The sequence below is a fragment of the Podarcis cretensis genome, assembly GCF_951804945.1.
Source record: "Podarcis cretensis genome assembly, chromosome: 4".
In the NCBI taxonomy this organism is placed as follows: domain Eukaryota; kingdom Metazoa; phylum Chordata; class Lepidosauria; order Squamata; family Lacertidae; genus Podarcis; species Podarcis cretensis.
This window is the reverse complement of record NC_137173.1, coordinates 78758695-78783106: the sequence shown is the minus strand read 5'-3', so window position 1 is coordinate 78783106 and position 24412 is coordinate 78758695. Positions and strand designations below refer to the sequence as shown.

General features: G+C 43.3%; 1 protein-coding gene across 2 annotated transcripts in view; it reads right to left on the bottom strand.

Annotated features, from left to right (window-relative positions):
* Positions 1 to 23684, bottom strand: part of NCK2 (NCK adaptor protein 2) — an 84694-nt gene extending 61010 nt beyond the window's left edge. Inside the window, exon 1 of one of the 2 annotated variants that reach the window (XM_079972926.1) lies at positions 23370 to 23684. The gene's annotated coding sequence lies outside the window, so the exon portion shown is untranslated. Of the gene's footprint in view, positions 1 to 22870; positions 22893 to 23369 lie in introns of those variants that run through there. The other variant, XM_079972927.1, reaches the window with a different exon arrangement.
* Between the last annotated feature and the right edge of the window lie 728 nt (positions 23685 to 24412).

Genomic DNA, 24412 nt, shown 5'->3' with positions numbered 1-24412 from the left:
CACACAAGTGTTGTGATGATAAGTCAAGACTTCTACTCTTCTATTTCCTTGGATAGGAAAGCAAGATTAAAAGCTTATAAACACTATACAGTAATACCTCTGGATGAGAACGGGATCCGTTCCGGAGCCCCGTTCGCATCCTGAAGCGAACGCAACCCGCATCTGCGCGAGTCGCGATTTGCCGCTTCTGCGCACAACGCCATTTTGAGTGTCTGCACATGCGGCGAAACCCGGAAGTAACACGCTCCGTTACTTCCGGGTCGCCGTGGAGCACAACCCAAAAATGCTCAGCCAGAAACTACTTCAACCCAAGGTATGACTGTACAGTGGTACCTTGGTTTTCGAACATAATCCGTTCTGGAAGTCTGTTCGAGTTCCAAAATGTTCGAAAAATGAAAACCGAAAGCGGAAGCCTCAAAACAGAAAACTCAGAATGGAAGCCACGTTTCCTGTTCGAGTTCTGAGGCGCGTTCGAAAACTGAGGCATTTCATTTACTTCCGGGTTTTCGGCATTCAAGTTCCGAAACGTTCGACTTAAAAGGCGTTCGATAACCAAGGTACCACTGTATGTACATATAAATATGCAAGCTCTCCCTCCTGAAAACTAAACACACTAAAGGACCGCTACAGAATTAAAAAGCCTCTCAAATATTACTGGTTGAAAATATAAAAATGGGGTTGTCTTCAAAGAAGGTTGCAGGTTTGATCCCCATGGGGGGACAACTGAATCTTCCTGCACTGCAGCTGGGGGGGGGGGGGTAAGATGATCCTCAGGGTCCTTTCTAACTCTACGATTCTATGATTCAAACCATGCTTACAGAGGGGGTGGCAGCCCTTAAAAATCACTCCTGAGGCTCAGAAGGAATTTCCTAAAAGGGCTGTTTCATGCTAAACTGAAGCAGGGGGAATCACTAACCTCAACACACTATAGATCCAACTAAGTGAATGTACATAATCAGAACATTAATTCTTTAGGATCCTATGCACAGAGATCCTATGTTACCTTCATTAAGTTACCGCTGTCTTTCAAACTAATGTTATTATTGTGTTATAGATCAGTTTTCCCCCTTCATGGATCACTGCCTTGCCGTGGCGAAGGGGCTTGAAGAACTCAGAGAAGCTATGAACTATGCCGAGCAGGGCACCCAAGATGAACAGGTCATAGTGGAGAGTTTTGACCAAACGTGATCCACCTGGAGGAGGAACCGGCAAGCCACTCCAGTATCCCTGCCAAGAAAACTCCATGGACAAAGACAACAGGCATATAAAAGTTATGACGCTGGAAGATGAGCCCCTCAGGTCGGAAGGCGTCCAACATGCTACTGGGGAAGAGCGGAGGACAAGTACAAGTAGATCCAGAGCTGATGAAGCGGCTGGGCTAAAGCCGAAAGGATGTTCAGTTGCGGATATGCCTGGAAGCGAAAGGAAAGTCCAATGCTGTAAAGAAAAATATTGCATAGGAACCTGGAATGTAAGAACCATGAACCTGGGTAAGTTGGATGTGGTCAAAAATGAGGTGGCAAGAATAAATATTGACATCCTGGGCATCAGTGAGCTAAAATGGACGGGAATGGGCAAATTCAGTTCGGATGACCATCATATCTACTACTGTGGGCAAGAAACCCGCAAAAGAAATGGAGTGGCCCTCATAGTCAACAAAAGAGTTGCGAAAGCAGTACTGGGATGCAATCTCAAAAATGATAGAATGATCTCAATACGAATCCAAGGCAGACATTTTAACATAACAGTAATCCAAATTTATGCACCAACTACTGGTGCGGAAGAAACTGAAATTGACCAATTCTATGAAGACTTACAACACCTTATAGAAGTGACACCAAAGAAGGATGTTCTTCTCATTATAGGAGATTGGAATGCTAAAGTAGGGAACCAAGAGATAAAAGGAACAACTGGCAAGTTTGGCCTTGGAGAGCAAAACGAAGCAGGGCAAAGGCTAATAGAGTTCTGTCAAGAGAACAAGCTGGTCATCACAAACACACTTTTCCAACAACACAAGAGACGACTCTACACGTGGACATCACCAGATGGGCAGCATTGAAATCAGATTGATTATATTCTCTGCAGCCAAAGATGGAGAAGCTCGATACAGTCAGCAAAAACAAGACCTGGAGCTGACTGTGGCTCAGATCATCAGCTTCTTATAGCAAAATTCAAGCTTAAACTGAAGAAAGTAGGAAAAACCACTGGGCCGGTAAGATACAATCTAAATCAAATCCCTTATGAATACACAGTGGAAGTGAGGAACAGGTTTAAGGATTTAGATTTGTTGGACAGAGTGCCTGAAGAACTATGGATGGAGGCTCGCAACATTATACAGGAGGCAGCAACGAAAACCATCCCAATGAAAAGGAAATGCAAGAAAGCAAAGTGGCTGTCCAACGAGGCCTTACAAATAGCGGGGGAGAGAAGGCAAGCAAAATGCGAGGGAGATAGAGAAAGATACAGGAAATTGAATGCAGATTTCCAAAAAATAGCAAGGAGAGATAAGAAGGCCTTCTTAAATGAGCAATGCAAAGAAATAGAGGAAAACAACAGAATGGGAAGAACCAGAGATCTGTTCAAGAAAATTGGAGATATGAAAGGAACATTTCGTTCAAAGATTACCATAATAAAGGACAAAAGTGGTAAGGACCTAACAGAAGCAGAAGACATCAAGAAGAGGTGGCAAGAATACACAGAGGAATTATACCAGAAAGATATGGATGTCTCGTACACCCCAGGTAGTGGGGTTGCTGACCTTGAGCCAGACATCCTGGAGAGTGAAGTCAAATGGGCCTTAGAAAGCACTGCAAATAACAAGGCCAGTGGAAGTGATGGTATTCCAGCTGAACTATTTAAAATTTTAAAAGATGATGCTGTTAAGGTGCTACACTCAATATGCCAGCAAGTGTGGAAAACTCAGCAGTGGCCAGAGGATTGGAGAAGATCAGTCTACATCCCAATCCCAAAGAAGGGCAGTGCCAAAGAATGCTCCAACTACCGCACAATTTCACTCATTTCACATGCTAGCAAGGTTATGCTTAAAATTCTACAAGGAAGGCTCAAGCAGTATGTGGACCGAGAACTCCCAGAAGTGCAAGCTGGATTTAGAAGAGGCAGAGGAACCAGAGACCAAATTGCAAACATGCGCTGGATTATGGAGAAAGCTAGAGAGTTCCAGAAAGACATCTACTTCTGCTTCATTGACTATGCAAAAGCCTTTGACTGTGTCGACCACAGCAAACTATGGCAAGCTCTTAAAGAAATGGGAGTGCCTGATCACCTCATCTGTCTCCTGAGAAATCTCTATGTGGGACAAGAAGCTACAGTTAGAACTGGATATGGAACAACTGATTGGTTCAAAATTGGGAAAGGAGTACGAGAAGGCTGTATATTGTCTCCCTGCTTATTTAACTTATATGCAGAATTCATCATGCGAAAGGCTGGGCTGGATGAATCCGAAGCCGGAATTAAGATTGCCGGAAGAAATATCAACAACCTCAGATATGCAGATGACACAACATTGATGGCAGAAAGTGAGAAGGAATTAAAGAACCTTTTATTGAGGGTGAAAGAGGAGAGCACAAAATATGGTCTGAAGCTCAACATCAAAAAAACGAAGATCATGACCACTGGGCCCATCACCTCCTGGCAAATAGAAGGAGAAGAAATGGAGGCAGTGAGCGATTTTACTTTCTTGGGCTCCATGATCACTGCAGATGGTGACAGCAGCCACGAAATTAAGAGACGCCTGCTTCTTGGGAGGAAAGCAATGACAAACCTAGACAGCATCTTAAAAAGTAGAGACATCACCTTGCCAACAAAGGTCCGTATAGTAAAAGCTATGGTTTTCCCAGTAGTGATGTATGGAAGTGAGAGCTGGACCATAAAGAAGGCAGATCGCCGAAGAATTGATGCTTTTGAATTATGGTGCTGGAGGAGACTCTTGAGAGTCCCATGGACTGAAAGAAGAACAAACCGATCCATTCTTAAGGAAATCAGCCCTGAGTGCTCATTGGAAGGACAGATCGTGAAGCTGAGGCTCCAATACTTTGGCCACCTCATGAGAAGAGAAGACTCCCTGGAAAAGACCCTGATGTTGGGAAAGATGGAGGGCACAAGGAGAAGGGGACGACAGAGGACAAGATGGTTGGATAGTGTCTTCGAAGCTACAAACATGAGTCTGACCAAACTGCGGGAGGCAGTGGAAGACAGAAGTGCCTGGCGTGCTCTGGTCCATGGGGTCACGAAGAGTCGGACACGACTAAACAACAACAACAACAAGATCAGTTTTCACTTAAGGAAAGTCAAGTCCATGAGAAAGCCTTCACCCACCACCACTACTATTCATTTCTGCATAGCAGTTCCGACCCCCACCCCCCAAAAACCGAATCCTCGGGCTGAATTCCTGAGTCTCAAACTTGCCTTGCCCTCCCAGAGCAAAATAATCATGGTGATATAAAAAGCTCAGAAAAAGGCAAATTGTTTTGAATATTTTATTAAAAAACAGCTTATAAATCACCCCCTGAATCTAAAGAGACAGCAACATTCTGAGATTAATTAAAGCGTTATGGAATGAAATCTTATCTGACTCTGGAGTCAGCATACGTCCTAGGTGTTTTATCTTCTTAAAATTCCATTACATGTTTTGCTTTTATTGTGATATGCGATAATACCAAATTCCTAGCAAGCAGAATAGTAGCCCAGGGGCATAGCAGAAATGAACAAACACCAGACACTAAATTCTGCATCTAACCAACCCTTACGCAACGGCCCCAGGATTAGGCTGCTCTGCTGAGCAGTATAGTTACTTCTGAAAACAGTAACCCTACATCTCTTTCTACCCCAGTAACCTAAAGATAAAGGTACCCCTGACCATTAGGTTCAGTCACAGACGACTCTGGGGTAGCGGTGTTCATCTCACTCTATAGGCCAAGGAAGCCAGCATTTGTCCACAGACAGCTTCCAGGTCATGTGGCCAGCATGACTAAGCCGCTTCTGGCGAACCAGAGCAACCCACGGAAACGCCGTTTACCTTCCCGCCGGAGCAGTACCTATTTATCTACTTGCACTTTGATGTGCTTTCGAACTGCTAGGTGGGCAGGAGCAGGGACCGAGCAATGGGAGCTCACCCTGTTGCGAAGATTCAAACAGCTGACATTCTGATTGGCAAGCCCTAGGCTTTGTGGTTTAGACCACAGCACCATCCACGTCCCTACCCCAGCAGCCTAGTAACTCACAAAACACACAATATGACTTGCTGGGGAAGGAAAATTTGCAAAAAGGCGTCATGATATGTTGTGTTGACCAAGCAAAAGGAGGCCTTTGGTTAAACCAGGCAAACTATCGTTCCATTTCATTTGCTTGTTTAGTTATAATATGACAACAATGAACATCAAGATACCAGAATGCAATCTGGAAGACAATGTGTGCTTCAAGTTCAAAACCTACACCAGTTTTACAAGGCAGGGAGAGCAAATGCAATGGGCAGGATTCAGTCCCACTGGTAGAAGCCCGAGCTTCCACTAGTGTAATGGGGTTCCCACTCTCCCTTTCCCACTGAAATTGGCTCGGGGTGTGGGATGCGCTATGGGAAACCCCAGAACAGTGTATGGGGCAGGATGATCGTGCCATCTGGCAAACTGAAAAGGTTGCACCAATGTATGTATTCATTGAAGCCGGAAATACCAGATTGAAAATTATAGACATGCTCAAGATTCCACTCTAAAGATCAAGTTCAAATATCAAGGGATGGACCACAGAACCTGCTGCACATCAGTTCTTTTCATAGGGTCAAATCCTTCTTTTTTTCTTTTTTTTAAAGCACCAAGCAGCAAGTAAGACAACAGATTCCTGCACAAGATCCTGCTGTGCTACTTCCAGTTGGAAGAGACGTTATTGGCTGATATGGGCAAATAGTCTGGCCTAGTATTAAGGAGTTTGCGGCATGTGTTCTCACCGCAATGGTCCGTATGAAGTTCAAACCCTTGCTCTGTGCTCATTTTTTAGTTGGGAGGAGTGGTTTTTGTTTTTAACGAAATAGAATGTTTTCCTGAGGTAAAGGTAAGGTAAAGGTAAAGGTACCCCTGCCCGTACGGGCCAGTCTTGACAGACTCTGGGGTTGTGCGCCCATCTCACTTAAGAGGCCAGGGGCCAGCGCTGTCCGGAGACACTTCCAGGTCACGTGGCCAGCGTGACATCGCTGCTCTGGCGAGCCAGAGCCGCACACGGAAACGCCGTTTACCTTCCCGCTGGTAAGCGGTCCCTATTTATCTACTTGCACCTGGAGGTGCTTTCGAACTGCTAGGTTGGCAGGCGCTGGGACCGAGCAGCGGGAGCGCACCCCGCCGCAGGGATTCGAACCGCCGACCTTTCGATCGGCAAGCCCTAGGCGCTGAGGCTTTAACCCACAGCGCCACCTGCGTCCCATCTTTCCTGAGGTAAAACCCTTCAAATGCTTTGCCAAAAAATATTAGACATTACCAGAATAGAGATGATAATGGCAATAGGGGACTGCTGTTTTCAGTGGCAGCCATGAGGCTCATATAACAACGGGTTAGGCCCTTACACATAAATTTTCTGCAGCCCTATGAACTGAAAGTGAAAAGGACTAGCTTAGCTTGTACCAACGCATACACTCTGTGGGCCGATCCTGGCTTGCCAAGGGGTCCCCTGTTGGCCAATGAGGCCATCTTCTCCAAACAATGTCCACCTGCCCATCAAGTGACATCACTTGCGACATCAGCCAATAGCAGGGGGTGGGGTTAAGCCCAGAGTTGACTGCTTGCCTATTCTCAGCAGGGAGCAAAGGCAGACAACCATATCTGCAGGATTTAAGGTGATGAGCAGGGAGTTAAATCCTCTTTAGTTTGGCAGGATTTCATGCAAACCCTTTCATGATTCAGGAAACGTTTTGCATGAAATCCCCTGCTAAAATGAAGGGGGTGACACTGCCTTTAAGAAGGACCTTGCAAACTGCATTGAAGTCCATGGCCTTCAAAACATTTTGTACCTTATGCTGCTTCGACGCCAGGTTGTTTGACAGGTGGGCAGCCCAGATCCACTGTCATAAATTTTACCCACAAGACCAATCTGGGCCATGGAGCCTAAAAGGTTAGCCACCCCTGACATACATGAATGGTTAAAAAATAAGCTGTAAAGATTTAATGGGAGCACATAGCCAGCACCGTACATTTCACTGGTGAGAGGAGTTTTGTCAGCTATAAGGAACTTAAAAGGCAGCTACTCCTTAGTGCATATACAGATGAAGGGAGCCAATACTATGGTCAGCCATCCTAGTTCAATCTGTTCCCACAAGAAATCCTCCATTTAATGGACTATGAAAGTGAACGTTATGAAGATGAAATATTGACATAGCTTTAAAGGAATTTGGATTTCTATAGATTCTTCCTGGGATAGAAGGGTAAATGCTGGCCAGATTGTGGATGGCATACATCTCTAAGTTCCCTGATCCTTCCAAGCATTTCTGGAATCCATATTTACTCACATCAACATGGGAGGAGAGGATTTCTTGTTCCTGATTTTAACCAATCAAAACAAGTGGCTTAGCATCTGCATTTTTATCCCCAAGGCCTATCAGGTGAAACAATCATTTTATCTTCTTCTCAGCTAAGCAGGCTTGTTAAAATGTTTGTTTCTTCCTGGTATCTGTCATTTCGGAGCAGCTTTGTTACTCCCTCAAAAAAAGACTGCACAAAAAGCACAGTGAAAAATAGTTTACGCTTTGAGACCAAAGAGAAATGAGGTTTAAATATGAAAGATAATGACATACTAAGAAATTAAAAGGCAAAACAAGCTCCACAAACAGCTGGAGCAACGGTGTACTGACAATTTACTGTAAATAGATCACAGCTCTGTTACTGAGTGGGGGAAGGGAAGAGAGAAACGAAAAGGTGGAAGCAGCATTCGTTTTGATGTAAAGGATGAAAAAAGTCATTAAAATATTTATATAACCTGAACACTGTGGAGTGGAACTCACCACCCAGAGAGCAACCTATGCACTACCGAAAGCTCTTAGCCGCAGTATCTATCATTCTCAATTCACTGCCTAATTGGAACACAATCCCCTTGCTTGTCTAAATTTAGGAACAACTTTCACAATACTTTTTTTTGGAGGGGAGGGGGCAAAACGAATTCGAACTAAACACCTACTTTGCAGCAGGCCTTTTCAGTATTATTGGAAAATCCCCTCCAGTTTTAATCTGCAATGTATTTGCCCTACCTACTTTAAACTAGTACGCAATTCCAATAATGTGGCATTTATACAGGGCCGTCACCGTACACAGATGTGAACCGTACAAAGTAAATATCAAACATGCATAAAATGATACCAAGTGATATCAAGTTTTATTATTTACGTGGACATTTTGCACATGCAAATAGCAGAACAAGGCCATGGTGGTTCAAAACCCAAGTTAAATAAAGCACGTTGGAATGGGGAACTTTAATTAATCCACTGGTAAATACAAATACAAGGGACCGATTTTTTGATATGTTTTTTAAAAAGTATGTTAAGAGCCTACCTTATTAATCAATTTTCATGCATACTTAAACACTGGGCAAAAAGTAGCAGCATTTCTCTGTGCTGGAAGTACATGTTTTAACAGTGGCTGAGGTTTTACACGAAAAATATAAATACAAAATTCAATTTTAAATTCCATTTTCAAGAAATAAAGAATTTGGGGGTGGGGGAACAGGGACTGATATGAAACCTCTTATCGGCACAGTAAGTTATACTTTTATTCCCAAGACAGGCAAGGGTTTCACGATGAAGTGAAACAATCCTTGATCAACTTAATATTTTCTACATGACAAAGATCAATAAGTGGCAATCAAATTACATACCATTAGTTAGGGCTTCAAAATGGAATTTTTCTACAGACAGGAATTTCACAAAGAGAGCCCTCATCATGAAGTGCACACATTTGACAGCATCTAAATGACAGCCATCAGGGAATCCTGAAGAGAGATCTGCTGTAGCAGAGTTCTTCAGATTTGACACTCGAGTGCTCATATTACTCCGATCAGCACAGTAAATTAATGTAACAAGGCCTCTGGTTATTGAAAAGATTCAGTTTCAATTACTAACTTGGTTCTTTAGTCTCATCATTCAGGTCAGGTGATCCTCCAACTTCAGCATAACTTTGGGACTAACACACATATTATAGTTGCAAAGGCGATGGCACCAAAAAAAGCCAGCCCTCAGGTAAATTATCCTCACTCCAGCCAAAAGGCACCAACCTGCTAATCGCACAAATCTCCATTATATGTATTTCTTAAATAATAATAATAATAAACCACCCATCATCTAAAAATAGATTTCAGGGTGGTATATAAATATAAAGTTACAAAAACCATTAACCCACAAACCACCAATGCAATAAAATTAAGCAAAATAAAACCACTCAAAACTCTGCTGTTGCTTGTGGTAGCATGCCACTAAAAATAGGCATAGAGCACTACACCAAAAAGAGCAAGCCTAAAACTTCATTATGTGAAGTTTGGGGAAGTCAAGGGCACTGCCACTGTTTAAAAAGGGAAGAGCTAAGATTGCTAACAGCTTTCTCTCCCTCCCGCCATCTTCTCCCAATCATATACACACACATTTCCCCAATGAATAATATAAAAATAGAAGGAAATTTTCTTATCTTTGCTGCAGAACGCAGCTGTTTTGCTCCATATGGTAAGGCGGACAGTCACACCTAAAGATAATCTCTGCGTTGCTCACTATTTGTTGTGAACCAAAATAATTGATCATTTGCATTTGTTCCTTCTCTAGATCATTTGTAAAAGGACAAATTCCAAGTATCTCTCTATCCCATCCTGAATATGTGGGATTGCCAAATGTTATAAGTAATATTTGTTAAGTGACAAACTGGCACAATCTACTTGCACGTTAAAGAAGTTCAAATTGATTTTAGTGGATGATGGGAGAAAAAGGAAGGAAGAAGAGTTTGGATTTGATATCCCGCTTTATCACTACCCAAAGGAGTCTCAAAGCGGCTAACATTCTCCTTTCCCTTCCTCCCCCCACAACAAACACTCTGTGAGGTGAGTGGGGCTGAGAGACTTCAGAGAAGTGTGACTGGCCCAAGGTCACCCAGCGCTAGATGGGAAAATGGAAGATAGAATCACATCTTAATAGTAGAAATGTAAGAATTTCCAGAAACATTTAAAGCTGTGGAGAAAAACTTGTTTTCCCATATTTCCCCACCACATTTCGTTGGGAGGGAGGACACACACAAAATGGGTAGTGGGGGAGATATGTGCAATATTTACTTCCTTATCCAAACGAAACTTTATTAGTTGCTCGAACAAATGAAATGCATCACTTTTAACTTAATTAAAATATAAAATGGTACTATTTGGCCCATTTAAAACCATAAATGACTTTGTTTCATACCAACAAACTTGTGAATATACCCAGTTGTGCTCCACTTCCTTGTATAAGTCACCCAAATGGTTGAATCTTTTCCTCTGAGGTTCTGCCACCCATAAGGAGAATTTCTGCCCTGCTTTCTTCTGACCTTTTTATTACCCAGCAAGGCAGGGCAATAACCTGATTGACTCCCAATGTGTAGGAGGGTGATTAGGAGACATGGAAAAGGTTAACCAGGAAGAGGTAGGTCAACAGGAAAGCCGAAGCAGGCTATTTGCTTCCAGCATCTCCAAACTAGATCAAAAGTCACTAGAAAAAGGCAAGAGGCACTTCATGTGCGATGACGGCTTTTTATACTCCTGTCAGGACCCTTTAGGTACAGAAATGCATCTTTGACTAGTTAGCTGTATGCCAGGATTGTGATTCTCTAATGCCATAGAGTATTTTACATTTTTTTAAGTATTTAAAAACATTGTACTCATTCTAAAAATATATATATTTCAAAAGGTTTTTAAGTGTTTCCTCAAACTTCCAATTTTTCAAATAATTCTGAGAAGAAACACAAATAAGTAAGGACCATTTTCCTCCTTGAATGTTCCCAGAGTTTATTTCCCAGGATTTCATATCTCTACTCAACAGATGTGCAATAAGTTTGGTTTTTGGTTTTAAAAAGCAAATCAACTTAAGACCCCTTCAATGGCTAAAGTATCCGTCCCTTACTGCTTGTGATACTGTTCGAGAATGGAGTTTTGTCCTTCGCTTAATTAAAAGTAACACATTTCAGAGGCCTATACGCACTAAGCAGGATAAACTTTTCCCCACAGCTGAAGACTTTGGTTATTGACTTCTGCTGTTTATCCTTGGACATTTGCCAGGAAAATGTTTTGACTGTAGTTAAGAGAAATGATACATCGCTACATTTCAACAACAGCAGCATAGAGGAATGTGGCTTTTGGTGTATTATTAAACTCATCGCTGTTAGCTATACATGAAAATGTATTGCTTCACAAAATACCCATTGTTGTAATTTGGCCATTTCACACACTGGCGATTAATCTCAACAGAATACATTCTAGAGGTCTAAACACAATATTGCAGCGGTTCTCAACCTGTGTGTCCCCAGATGTTGTTGGACTACAACTCCCAACATCCCTGAGCTCTGGCCTTGCTAGCTAGGGGTGATGGGAGTTGTAGTTCAACAACATCTGGGGACCCACAGGTTGAGAAAAGCTGCAATATTGGAACTGGGGCGGGTGGGTGGGGAATAGACATGCCACTAGAACTTAAATCCCCTCTGTCGTAAGCTAGTTTAGTCAACTACTGACTTTTCATGAAATTGTTCATGGCATGAGAGCAGGTCTGAAGACCCAGCAAAGGTCCAGGGCAGACCGATAGCCTTGTATACTTTCTGTCACCTCCTCCTGTCTCTGAGCCACTGCTGAGTCACTGTCCGAGAGCCAACAAGGCAAATCTAGGCTTGCCTTTAGGTCCACCATGACCTTTGCTCTTGATGCCCAAAGGCAAAGGGGGAGAATCAGAGGATCTAAGCAGGGCTCAAAATTATTGTGGGAGCCAGGCAACAGGTCCTCCAGCAAATATACCTTGGAAGTCGAACGGAATCCGTTCCAGAACTCCGCTCGACTTCCAAAACATTCAGAAACCAAAGTGCGGCTTCTGATTGGCTGCAGGAAGCCCTTGCAGCCCATCGGAAGCCCCATAGGGTGTTCGGCTTCCAAAAATAGTTCGCAAACCGGAACAGTCACTTCTGGGTTTGCAGCGTTCGGGAGCCAAAACGTTTGAGAACTAAGCTGTTCGGAAAGCAAGGTACGACTGCAGTTGAAGGTTGCAACATGAATATAAAATCTAGGGGAACCAGAGATAGAAAACCTCACTGTGTGACAGGTCAGCAACTCATTGCATGTATGTGCACATGGCAATAAAGACTGTCTGCCTTTTATCACAATCTTTCACATTTTACATTAGCACTTATACAGCATATCTAACAGTACATTCATACCTCTTGTTTTGTTTAATTCAGGTTACAGTGGTACCTCGGGTTAAGAACTTAATTCGTTCCGGAGGTCCGTTCTTAACCTGAAACTGTTCTTAACCTGAAGCACCACTTCAGCTAATGGGGCCTCCTGCTGCTGCCACACCGCCGGAGCACAATTTCTGTTCTCAACCTGAAGCAAAGTTCTTAACCCGTGGTATTATTTCTGGGTTAGCAGAGTCTGTAACTTGAAGCGTATGTAACCCAAGGTACCACTGTATATTGTTCTATGCATATATTATTACCCTCTTTCTCCTTCCCTTAAAATGGGATGACAATGGTAGTGGCAAAACAACCACTGAGGGGGCTAACTCAACCTTCAAGACAATGTACACCTTCAAGTAGCTTTATGAAGGCTGTGTTCAGATGGCACTTTTTATTAACCAAAGCTCTGCCAGTCATTCATTCATTCGAAGGATCATTCTATTAAAGAACTAGTCCAGGCACAAATCACAGCACCCCACAGGATTTCTTGGGAGCAGTTTGCAGGTACCTGGACTTGTACTGACTAGTCTTGTCTTAAAGGGCTGTGCAAAAAAGCACCTACAAAGAGAAGTAAGCCGTCAAACAGCAGTAAGATTAAGCTATCTGCTAGGAACATATTGTAACTTAGGAAGGTGAAAATCCAAGTTGCACTTCCGTATAAAAATAAAGGCAGTTCCTAAAATAGGTGTGCTTTGGGAAATAGTTGCAGCAACGGTGCAGATCTGAGGAGGAAATAATAGAAAGGATAAATTGCAGCTTTTAAGCAAAAAACAGAAACAAAACACAAGCAAGCAAGCAAAAATAAATGATGAAGGTGATGCAGAAAAACGTCTGCTGAGAAATTATTCCTACATTTCTCCCTAGATCAGTGGTTCCAAATCTTTATGAGTACAAAGACCCCTTTCTCACCTCAAAAATGTTTTGTGAACCCGCACATGCTAACTGTTGCAATTTCAGACTCTGTTAATTGAGAAAATACATAATGACACACACAAAAAATATGCAAGGATCTGTGTTACAGAAAACGCTCTGTCTCTCAGTCTAGATTTTAAGGAAGCAGAGGAAATGTAAATAAAATAAAATAAAGGTGTTCCTCAGGAAGGTTATAAGCACTATCAGCAGTAGGATCCCCCAGACATAAAAATTCCTGATATTTAAAATTGTACTTTAAATATTCAGGCTTGAAGTAGAGTTCGGTGTAACTCCCCAGTTCAGTGGACACTGGTTTGATCAATTATCTAATGAAAGATAATTCTTCTAACTTACCCTAATAATTCTGTTGCAAGAAAGACTGCCTTATTTTGAGCCACTTTTCCTCAAAACCCCAACCCATCAGAAGGGTCTTCCACACCAAATCCAATCTTCTCTGTGACATATGGACTATTATTCCTCTTGAATAATTCTTCTCTCTGCTCAACATTTTATAAGGTTTTTAAAAGGCTTCTATCTGACACACACACATATCATCACTAGGGATTTGCATTAATGCTAACAACAGTTTATACTTAAAATAAAATAAAAATACACTGGTTGGTCTAACTAAGGGATCATTTGAGGTAGGTCTATGAATGCTATATTAGTAGCACCTGAGTCCACTTGCTTTTATTGTGCTTATATAGAGGAATATTATACCTGTATTAGTCCATAGCAGCAACTCCCATTTTAAAAAGCATGGAAGTGCCCTTCAGCTGACATATACCCCTATCATCAAACTTTTCTATTTTTCTCTAATTTTATAGATAGTTCACTGAACAACCTATCATTCCATCAGCAAATCAGGCTCATTGGGTTGGCTTTGGACTAGGCTAGCCACCAATCACTCAAAGTGAGGCAACCAATTTCACCAATCCTCCCCTACCTACGAGAGCACTTTACAATATCCCATACTGCTGCAACTTTCAGGAGGTGCAAGGAGCAGTGAAAACCAGGGGCCCAGTCTTGCACAAGTGTTTCCCACTAGCACAAAGCAGCCATTGTGTACCTTTGTGCACATTCTATTTTACCTTCTGATAAAAACAAGACTTGATCAGGAAATCTCTCAAGCTTTCCCATCCATTTCAACTTTGGGGTTAAGATTTCCGAAGTGTATTTAAGATGGAGGCATTTGAACTGATTACAAAGCCAATAGACATGATTACATCCCCCCCATCTCCTCCAAACATAATAAGTGTAGGTGGTGAAGAGAACAAAATGTATTGCCATGCTCAGCTGTCAGGCTAGAACACAGTCTTCTTTAACTTCTAATTCTGGATCATTTCCTGGCTAATTATGAAGATGATTCTCTACTAATCAACTGCAAAGTATCAACTGTTAACCGTACCACAGATTAACTTGAGAGTTCATTGGATCTTTTAACTGGTAATTAGCGTGTTAATGGTACTGAAAAGCACCTTATTTTACTTTCATTTGACATTTCAGCCTATAGATTTATACCTGCTGATATAAATTTATCAACACTCTTTCAAATATATACAGAAGAACACTCTTGGGATCCTTGCTTAGCCATACTTAATAACAGTAAACTTTCGGGCAGTACGGTAATTCATCAACAGACTAAAATACTCCTCAAAAGTTAATACAGTCATACCTTGGAAGTTGAACGGAATCCGTTCTGGAAGTCCATTCAACTTCCGAAAAGGTTCAGAAACCAAAGTGGAGCTTCAGATTGGCTGCAGGAAGCTCCTGCAGCCAATCGGAAGCCCAGTTGGCTGTTTGGCTTCCAAAAAAAGTTCAAAAAGCGGAACAGTCACTTCCAGGTTCCAATCGTTTGGGAGCCCATTTGTTCAGGAGCCAAGGCGTTTGAAATCCAAGGTACAACTGTACTGACATTAACCGTAACAACCTACAAGTAAACGAATTAGTTAAAATTTCAGAACCACTTAGAACAGTATTTTATAGACCACCAGATACAGTACCTAAATACCACAAAAATGTACTGGGCGCAAATAACCACGAAGGAATTATTCAGCAAGGAGGGCGGGAAATATTGTTACTAACAGAATCAGACAAATTCTTAGTTAGCATATGCAAAGCTGCAAATTTATTCTAAGACGCTGTTTTATTCAGTTATGCATACGTTTTGCTTCCCTGATTGCTTCGAGCTTATGTTGGTTGATTGGCTGTTCTCATGCATCGTATTAAACTGTACATAATGTTTGATGTTCTGAGGATAAATGGGCGGAGGCAAGCGGGGGGAAGAAGAACCAGGGGTGCTGTCTTATTGTAAGAAAATAAAGGTCCCTGAGGAAAGGTGGGACAGAAATGTAATAAACTCGTCACTGGAGAAACAGTACCCTTTGTTTCAACAATACTGAATGGAAAATGCATCCAAATGAATTGGGGACATTTTAGGATTACCGGGTCTTCTGCAAGAGGCAGCACCCATGCATTTGGAAGAATTAAGCAAGGTCTGAGCTAACCGACCCAGTGGATATAGAGGATATAGCAAAGTTATTCACTGAGAAAAGCAGCGGGAGGTGGGCTGGAACCACATTCAGTCTACTTAGAGACATCACCTTTGGGTAAAGACCAGAAAGTCTCAGTGAGTATGCATTATACGGTGGTACCTTGGTTCCCGAACGTCTCTGTTGACGAACGTTTCGGAACCCAAATGCCAAAAAACCCGGAAGTAAATGCTTCTATTTTCGAACATGCCTCAGAATTCAAATGGCTTCCATTGCGTGTTTTTCAATTTTCTCAACTGAATGTGCAGGCAGCCCTTTGAGCTTCAGTTTTCGGACGTTTCGGAACTCCAATGGTCTTCCGGAATGGATTATGTTAGAGAACCGAGGTACCACTGTACTACCTTTACAATTCAAATAAAAGTAGTGTTGTTAAACTGGGGGAGACTCCTTCACCGAACACGCCAACTTGAAATGTGGACTACTTTGTTTAAAGTGCCTAAGCCTTGTGAGCCATCTCTGTATAAATTTTGAGTAGGGCTTCAAAAAACTAAAAAATCTTTGATCATCTGGGCACCTGAAAATCTGTTTTTCCCCTGTTCAGTTTTGCCTTCTAAATCCTAGCTCCAACACATAAAATTTGCAATATTTTCTAATCCTGATTTTAATGTTTTGCTCCAATTAGCTGTCTATTATTTTGATAAAAGTGGAAAATCCAATACTTTGTATCTTCCGCGAGACGGCAAGATTATCGCAATGCAACACGTAAAGCATAGACTGAATCCAAAGAAAAGTTATCTGTTTAGGTTTACTGTAAAACACTAGAGAATAATGCAGTGCATGACAAGATGATTAAATGTAATTAATTAAATCTGCAAGCGAATCTGGGCGAGTAGAATACACAAAATGGATGCTCATTCTTCGGTTCATGCCTACTAACTCTGAAAGTATTCTAAGGCTGCAGTCCAAGACACACGTACCTGGGAGTAACCTGTATACGGTTGAGGTATTTCAGTAAAGACCATGGGTGCTGTAATCACTCAGATCAGGAGAGCTCAAGCGCTTGACTCCTATTTATCTAAATTGGGCCACATCAGGTTTACCTCTGGCTTGCAGAAACATGCATAAATTCTATCCAGGGCTTCTCAACAGTGCTATGCTGGCCTTTCAAACCCATTGTTGAAAGTATTTAAAACACTGTAGAAACTAAAGCAAACCACAACAAGTATGTTCAAAACTCATTTTGTTAGTTCAAGCAATAAATTCCTTAAATAGCATAAGCACTTATTGCAACAAGAAGTTTTTCAGAAATACATTCCCACATGGAAGACTTTTGTAGACAATTCCCCCTCTCCCCGCAACATAATTGCCTCCCTAACAATGCAGGTTTTCTTTAACACGAAAACAATTTTGCCACATATTACCAAGCTTCTACCTTCAGATGAAAAATAAGTTTCTGTCACCAAGGGCCTGGTTCACACAACACAGCCAGCCAAACTATGGTTTACTGGGACAAACTGAAGGTGCAGACTCCTCATACTGCTGAAATCACATCCAACACTTCCTCCCTCGGGGGACATAAACCAGATTGCTGGATTAATGTCGCGTAATCCAGCTCTAAAGTTTGTTTCTCTCAAATCCAAAGAAGGTAACAAAAGTAAACCATGGTTTATTCCGGGCTTATTCTCATGGTTTGCAGAGAAACAAACCCAAAGTGCTGGTTTTCACGAAATAAGGAACGTCCTGGATTGTCTGTTCCCACTGTGGCAAAGGGAGAGGGATTCCGTGTGATTTGAGCAGTGTGCACAAGAAAGCTTGCTCATTCATGGAATGCCATAGTTTAACTGTGGCTTACTGTTATGCGCAAACCAGGCCATAATCTGCTCATTGAAAAAATCGCAATCTTTAGGCAAAGAAATCTAAGCACATACACAATCACCCTTAGCAGCATTTATTTTGTTTTGAGAACATAGGTTGAGAGTCCTCTGTGGACATTGGTTTCCTGGGATCCTGCCCCCCCCCTCCAATTTACAGAAAAGCATTGTAGCAAACTGCTCAAGTGAAGATGCAAACTGTTTAGAAATTAACTACACAGTAGAAAAAATGCCATGTGAAGCAACTCCTTAAGATTCAAAAGTTTCAGCTCTAGCTAGGTCAGTAGCATAGCGTTCTTGCTTTATTTCCATTCATTTTTTATTATTTATACTTCTGTTAATTTTGTATTCATTTCTTGTTTTACAGAACGTTTTCCCCATCCCATCCATCACCTATTTACTAACATTTTTCAATACTATTCATTATTCTTAGCAGTAATTTCCATTATTCTTGGCACTATTCTCCATCGCCAAGCTTCAAACCATTATTTACCAGTTCCAAATTGTTGTCCGATTATCCTTAAAAAATATCTCCTTTTCAATCTTCCGCTCATGAAGTTGCTCACCAGCCCATACCACATTAAAACCATCAAATAGTACTATTACTACAATCATTGCCCTTTAATAACAATCAATACCAAAGAGTGTCTTAAGTGCTAGATGGAGAACAAAGAAATACTATGGTACCTGCTCAAATGGCTTATAATGAATTCCATATTGTTTTGAGTAAAGTAGCTATTATTTTACAGTCACCCGTCCTAAATATAATTTACTTGTAAGTCCTACTGATTTCAAGTAAGCGTGCATGAGGTTGCACTTGTAATATAAAAAAGGTATACCGCTGGAAGAAATGATTTTCCTTCTACAAAAACCTGCGCTAGATTGTTAGCTTAATAAATCATTGAGCAAAAGTAGCCTAGGACAATGTCTTGCAAAGCATTACCTAATGTTCGGTAACCAACTAAAGGCTATATATATAAAACAGCATTTCAACGGATCGTTGAGAACTAATGAATTTAAGTGAGTTAATAGAAACAAATTTGGAAAAGAAACCATGCTTCAAAACAACGTAATGAAGCAACTTTTAATAGTTGTTTTCAAATCAGTTGATGAATCCCGATATACAGGCCATAACTTTTTCTTTTTTAAAAAATGCATTCGTTCCAGGCAACAGAGAATACAAAATACAACCAACATCACATACCAATATACATCTGAAGTTCATATATAGCTACAAGGTGTTAAAGAAGTCCCTCAAAATCAATGTAGTTATTCCAGAGTACACAATCTGGTTACCTGCTGGTGAGTGCCTTAGCCCCTAATCCTATACATCTGCATTTGTTATAGGAAGCCTGTGAAATGGGTTTTAATGAAGTGTTGCACTGCTGCAGCCATATGCCCCTTCCGAGTGAAGTACAGTGGTACCTCGGGATGCGAACGGGATCTGTTCCAGAGCCCCATTCGCATCCTGAATAGAACATAAGACGCGACTGCGCGTCTGCACGTGCGCGGGTCACGTTTTGCTGCTTCCGTGCATGCGCGTGACGTCATTTTGAGTGTCTGTGCATACGTGAGCGGTGAAACCCGAAGTAACGCGCTCCGTTACTTCTGGGTTGCCACGGAGCGCAACCCGAAAGCACTCGACCTGAAGCACATTCAACCCGAGGTATGACTGTATTCCAAATATCACACCAAATTCCTTAAAAAGTGCTTTTTAGTTAGAACATATCCCTTAAAACTCAAACGAAACACCCAAGTGAACTGATCTATGCTTTATAAAACCTACATTAAACAGGCTCAAAAGAATACATGTCACTGAACATATGCCCTTATATACTAAACTAGCAGAATCATATCTGAGGAGAGCAAAAAGGGGAGAGTTCCTTTCCTCCAAAATCCACAATGACCATTGGGTGACATCCTCACTCATCACACCACACCCACTCCTAAAGCAGAACAGCTGTCCTGACCTCACTTCCAACAACAGTGTTCTGCACAGTTCTTAATAAATGTTCATTACGGCAGGCAGGATGTGTATGAGAAGGGCCAGGTAAGTTACCTGCTACGAGATACATATTTTTAGGACTGCTTGGCACAACCCAGTCCTCAAAATGTAGGCCCTTTGCTTTCGTATAAAAGGACAGCCCCCATTCTCCTATATGGAAGTAAGTAAAGAGACACTATCAGCACAGTGGCAAACCCCCTTCTCTGGCTCTGGTTACTCCTGCTATAGGGAGGTATTAAACCAGTTCTGGATAGGGCAGTGAAGAACCAAATATTGGGGGGGGGGGGGAGAGAGACTCCCGAAAACATAAAGCAGTAGCCTTTTACCAGTGCAGGCTTGTACACCAGCCCTATCTCAGTTACCCATGAATCAGCTCCTCCAAGATGGGACTACCTGTGTTGCAGGACTGTCTGGGAGGTTTGGAAACTCAGGTCATTATAAAATGTAGGCATCCAGATGCTAGTGGGGGCCATCTGAACATGTGACACTTGTGTTTGCCGCCTCTCTAATAAGCAATGCAACCAATGCAAAGGCCGCATTCAGCTCAAAGGCCGCATTCAAAGCTGACCAAAGCCTCCAAACAGCCACACGCCAGGGGTGATCATGGCCAAAATGGCCAGCAAAACATGCACCTTATGTATCATACATGCAGGTACACTCATAAGAGGTTTAAACATCTCAGCCTAGCACTGTAATGTGATGGTCTCCTGACGGAGAAGAGAGCAGCTGGGAGATCACTAAAAAAGACTTTGTGGACATCATAGAGACCACAGGTTTACTGCTATGTTTCCAGGCCCAACATGCTCATATGAACCTTTAAATCAATTTGGAAATAGGTTAGCTTAGGAGCCTCCTCTGCACATTAACCAATATCAAAAGTCTTGCTGATGTAAAGATTGGCATGCATAAGAGACAAGGCCTTCTCAGTGATGGCTCCAGAGTTATGTGGCTCCTTTCTGGTTATGCCTGGCTCCTTTTAACTACAGGCCTTTAAGTGGGGCTTGCAAACTTATTTTCACTGCTGCCTTTTCTCAAGTGTGCAAATGATGTGCATGCCTCAGAAAACAATTTTCTCCTAATAATCATACCCTATTTGATGTGTCTCAATTTATCTTCTACCTTTTTATATATGATGCTTTGAGTCTAAAAAGTGATTTATAAATACTTTGAATGAATGCAAAAAATAATCAATAGCAAATCACTCTTATCTGCTGACATAATTTATCTTCTGAACATACCACCATAAAGTAAATGAAATTTACAACGTCAGATTTTTTTTTATAAATCCAAGATTCCAGAGTTCTATTGCTAATAGTAAAAACCATCAAGGCTGATTTAGATACCAACTCTTTACCCTTAAGTTCCCTATAGAGCATCAAAGCTGTTTTCACATAAGTGAAGGTAAACAGTCGGCTATTTATGTGAAGATGACTAAGCAGTGTGCACTCTTTTATGCTTTATTATTTACACACATATTAACTACTCCGATATCCAGTTAGATAATGATCATTTAAGTCACGTGAATATATCCCAAGGTCCCCTGTTTTCTAGAGAAGTAGTAAATCATCTTCTCTATGTTGGACAGAGGCACTGTGGGGAAAACCAAAGCAGAACTATTCCAGTAATGTCCATATTAAGGAGTACAGTATGGTAATAATTTATTCCAAGCAAATTCTGCAGTCCTCCTCACTTTAATTCCTTGTGTAGCAAATCCAAAACACTTTCAATATGATTTCAAGAAATCCAACTTGAGAGAAGGGCCATTTATGAAACACCTTTGAGGTGCTTCAACGTTAGGGAAAGTAGCTGTTAAAATATTATAAACCCTCCTGAAAGCTAAAATTTGAATATTCAGCTCTGCCCATCCCTGATACATATCCACAGACAAAACCTAGATTGAGCCAAACTTCCAACAATGCAAACTGATGCATGCACCTCTCGATCCATGTTTTGAGAGGGTGCTATTGCCCAAGACTGGCATACACCTGAATATGTGAATGTAGCAAACATGTATATCATACAGGTGTACTTGTCAGGGATTGGCTGCAGCTTCCTGCAGAGTGTACCTGAGCTTGCCTCTGCACAAAAATCTGAAATGGCGCTAAGTAAAAGCTAACAAAGAATACAGATCTCAGTGTTTTAAGATGATCCATCAATTGTAACATGGAAGAAGAAAGTAGTAAGCATTACACCCAAAACAGCTCAGCTGAATCTACCCTATGCACAATTATAGGCCTTACTGCAAGTAGATAAGCTTCAGGACTGACTATAATCACACTAAGTGACTATCTACACACAATAATAAAAGTAGAAATAGTACTTAGCAAAAGGCAGAGGTGTCTTAATAGTGGTGCTTAAATAAAGCAGGTGGGGCTAACCTGAAGCCCTCCAGATGTTGCTAAACTAAACTATCAACCCCACCCAGCGCGACCAATAATAATAAAAAATGATGGGTGTCATAGTTTAGCGACATCTGCAGGGTCACAGGTTAGTCACCTAGATGTGAAGCTTTAGAATGCTCTGTTGCAACCACCCTATATTGTTCTTCATATACAGGGAGTAACACAATGCTCTTGAGAAATCCATCCACTTTATGCTTAAAAGCTTCCCGATACAAAAAAAATAACAATCAACTAGTATAAGCCACTGCTTCTCTCTCTTTATTTAAAAAACAGCTCCCCGTGCCCCCCCCTTCAGCACTTCGCTAGAGCCACCACTCATGCCATATATTTAATCCCTCTGTCCCGCTCCCTCACTTCTTCCAGTCCACAAAGGAGTAAAAAAAAGAAAAAAGCTAGACCTGCCCCCCCCCCCTTTTGCAAACAGCAAATGATCTCCTATATGCAGACCGATGTGTGGGGAGTGAACTCCCACCTCTACTTCCAGCCTCATCGTCCCCTCCCCCCCAAAAAAAAACACACACACCTAGATTACGCGCCCCCCCCAATCTCCCCGTCCCACGCAGTGCTTTGCAACACCCAGCACTTCTCCGTCTGGACCACCCCGCCTCGCCTCTTCTTTCCTCCTCCTCTCTGCCCCCCCCCGCCTGAAAACAAAACAAAACAAAACCCGAAACCTAGTCCCTTCTTTCTTTCGAGATGCCTGAGCTCGCCCCCCCCCCATGGGTGGAAATAAAACCCCTATTCCCCAACGCACCCTTTTCCATTTCTCCCCCGGATTCCACAATAGTCGTCCATAGTTCCGAGGGCGGGGGCAGGCGAAGGCAGCTGCTTCCCCACCCCCCACCCCCCGAAATGTCCCTCCCTCTCCGTCACGACCCCTTGATTTATGTGAGATATAAATCAGAGCGGGAGGGTGGGCCGATTTAATAATGTTGAATCCTTTTTTAACCCCCCCACCCCCGCCTCTCTCTCTCTCCCCCCCCCCACCCCGCCGTCGCAAAACCCGGCGCTGGAGAGAGACCGAAGGGAGAAGGAGAAGAAGGGCGGAGGCAGCCCGTCCATAAGCAGGCTGCCTTCTCTCCGCGCGCCCTCCCCGCATCCCCAACGGGGCGCGCCTGCTAGGCCCCGCGGCCACGGGACGGGCGCGGAGAGGGGTCCCCGAGGGGGCTTCAAACCCCCGAGCCCGCCCCCCTCAACTCCTCCAAGTTTATGGCGGCTGGCGATATTCTTGCTGGCTCTCTCTCTCGCCTTACCTGGCTTGGCGGGAGGAAGGGGAGACCCGCCGGTAGTCCGCTCCTCCGGGCGCGTCGGGGCTCCCCGGGCCAGGCGCGCGGGCGGAGGATTAATAATGGCAGGAGGCGGCGGAAAGGAGCAGGCTGCTCTCCCCGGCGGGCTCCGCTCTTTGTCTCGGCGGCGGCGGCGGCGGCGGCTCCTCTTTCTCTCCCCGCTTGGACCCCGTGCGCGGCTTGCTCTGCTTCTCCTTCTCCTAGCGGGCCGGGCGCTCGGGGGCCGCCGGCGTCTCCGCGCTCCCCTCCCGGGCTCCTCTCCGCCTTCCTCCCGCGGCTCGACGTGTCCAAGGCCCCAGCGCTCCTGCCGCCGCTCAGCCCAGCAGCAGCAGCAGCAGCAGCAGCAGCGGGCCCCTCCCCCTCTGCCCAGGCAGGCAGGCAGCTCCCTCCCTCCCTCCTTTCCTTTTCCTCCTCCTTCCTCCCCTGGCCGCCCCTTCCCTTCCTGCCGCCGCCGGGATCGCGTAGGGCGGGGAGGAGGAGAGCAGCCCTCCTCTCCCCTGCTTTCCTTTTCCGTCTCCTGGGAGGATCTCTTTCTCTTCCTGCTGCTGCTGCTGCTGCTGCTGCAACAACCCCCCTCCCTCTTTTCTTTTTTAATTCCTGCTCTTCCTCCCCACCCCGAGCAGGGAGGGGGGAGAACACACACGATTTTTTTATTTTTGGAGCAGCCGGTGCAAGTACCCGCAGTCTCTTTCTCTCGCTCTTCACACCTACGCGCCTCTCTAATTTGGGGAGGGACTTTTTTATTTTTGCTTTCTTGCTCTCGGTCTGCAGCAGCATCGCGCACTCTTTCGCTTTGATTATGATGGTGGTGATGATAGGAATAAACCCCCGAGATTCAAACTCTTTATTTCTCTCTCTGGGACTTACGGAGAAGGGAGAGAGCGCGCGCGTGGAGGGGCGCAATGGGCGCAAAAGCGCACCGGGGGCGCATAGAAAAGTAGCCCGGTCCTTGCGCGGGACTTAGGCGCCCCTAACCCTGTGGAAACATTAGGGTGGTGAGGGGGAGTCAC